Genomic DNA, 2,239 nt, shown 5'->3' with positions numbered 1-2,239 from the left:
GGCATTCCTTTGTTTGAGAATCTCCCAACACAGTCTCTGAGGAAGCACAGAACATTTTTATAGGAATTTTTGGTTCTCTACTTCCCAGCATTACCCTTTCTTTGGGTGAGATTCCACCACCACTATCACCATTACCATCATTACTTCTATGGCTGTACTTTCCAAGTGCTTAGTACAGTGCATTGCACTCAGTAGGTGCCATTACCTTCTGAGTCATAGGTCCTGGGTTCAAATCCTGCCTCTGCCCATGGCCAGCTGTGTGACTTTGGGCAAGTCATTTCACTTCTCTGTGCCTCAGTTACCTGACCTGTAAAATGGGGATTAAGACTGTGAGCCCTCCGTGGGACAACCTGATCACCCTGTAACCTCCCCAGCACTTAGAACAGTGCTTTGCACAAAGTAAGCACTTAATAAATGCCATTATTATTATTATTAATAATAATAACCATATATTATCATTATTGTTATTATCATTATAACAGTCCCTGCCTCACATTTGGTAAACCATGTCCCTGCCCAGATTCAAAGACCATCTAAAAATCTTCTCCTCCAAGAGGCCTTCCCTGATTAACCCTGATTAATCCCCATCTCTATGGCCGTTTCATCTCATCAGCCAGCCTTAGCACTCATGTGTATATCTGCTGATTACATTTCTGTGGATGGAGGGAACCAGAAAGCTAGTGGACATTTCTGAGCAGTGGTTTTCAAAGCCGATACTGGCAGCTTTGTGGGTGTGACTAGAGCAAACTAAAAAGTTCTTCTTAGGCAAGGACCATCAAATCTGAGGGGGAAATGTGAGGCAATTTCCCGTACAGAATATTTTACCAGGCAAATGTCCATTCTAGACTGTTAGTTCCTAGTGGGCAGGGAACGGGCCTACTGACTCTGTTGTATTGTAATCTCCCAAGCGCTTAGTACAGCGCTTGCCCCCCATAAGCACCTCAATAAATAATGATTGTTTGATGGATTCATCTCATGAAGGGATCAAATCAATCAATGAATCAATAAATCATATTTATTGAGCGCTTACTGTGTGCAGAGCACTGTACTAAGCGCTTGGGAAGTACAAGTGGGCAACATATAGAGACAGTCCCTACCCAACAGTGGACTCACAGTCTAGAAGGGGGAGACAGAGAACAAAACCAAACATCAAAGTCTGAACCCAAACAATTTCAAGTGGCCATTTTTATCCAGAGAGAACTTCAGGCATATTTCCGGTCCTGCAATCTGTTGGTTTGAATTACCCCTCAAATGCCCTTTTAGGAAAGTAGAGACATTGCGTTATCATATAGCGTTAAGTCTGAGAGAAGCAAAACTCAGACAGCATTTGGAAATTAATGCAGGGTTCCTGAAGAAAGTTTCAGTTCCTAAATTTATCCTTTTGCCATATTATTTAAAGTTGATTCCTTATTTTCTTCTTTAGGCTTTCAGACCACCATCCCAAATCCTGAGGCAGGGGCTTGGGAAATAATAATAATGATGGTATTTGTTAAGTGCTTACTATGTGCAAAGCACTGTTCTAAGCGCTGGGGGGATACAAGGTGATCAACTACAACAGAAGGGGCATCCACTAAAGTATAAGCCCTCTGAGGGTAGGGATTGTGTCTACCTACTCTGTTATAGTCTCTCAATCAATCAACGTTATTTATTCATTCAATTGTATTTATTGAGCTCTTACTGTGTGCGGAGCACTGTACTAAGTGCTTGGGAAAGTATAATAATGATAATCAATCAATCAATCAATCATATTTATTGAGTGCTTACTGTGTGCAGAGCACTGTACTAAGCGCTTGGGAAGTACAAGTTGGCACCATATAGAGACAGTCCCTACCCAACAGTGGGCTCACAGTCTAAAAGGAGGAGACAGAGAACAAAACCAAACATACTAACAAAATAAAATAAATGGAATAGATATGTACAAGTAAAATAAATAAATAGAGTAATAAATATGTAAAAACATATATACATATATAGAGGTGCTGTGGGGAAGGGAAGGAGATAAGAAGGGGGGATGGAGAGGGGGACGAGGGGGAGAGGAAGGAAGGGGCTCAGTCTAGGAGCCTTCAGACTGTGACTGGGAGACTTTTAGACTGTGAACCCACTGTTGGGTAGGGACTGTCTCTCTATGTTGCCAACTTGTACTTCCCAAGCGCTTAGTACAGTGCTCTGCACACAGTAAGTGCTCAATAAATACGATTGATTGATTGGGAAGGCCTCCTGGAGGAGGTGAGCTCTCAGT

This window comes from Tachyglossus aculeatus, chromosome X1, assembly GCF_015852505.1.
Source record: "Tachyglossus aculeatus isolate mTacAcu1 chromosome X1, mTacAcu1.pri, whole genome shotgun sequence".
In the NCBI taxonomy this organism is placed as follows: domain Eukaryota; kingdom Metazoa; phylum Chordata; class Mammalia; order Monotremata; family Tachyglossidae; genus Tachyglossus; species Tachyglossus aculeatus.
The sequence above is the reverse complement of the archived record's forward strand: the minus strand, read 5'-3'. Positions refer to the sequence as shown.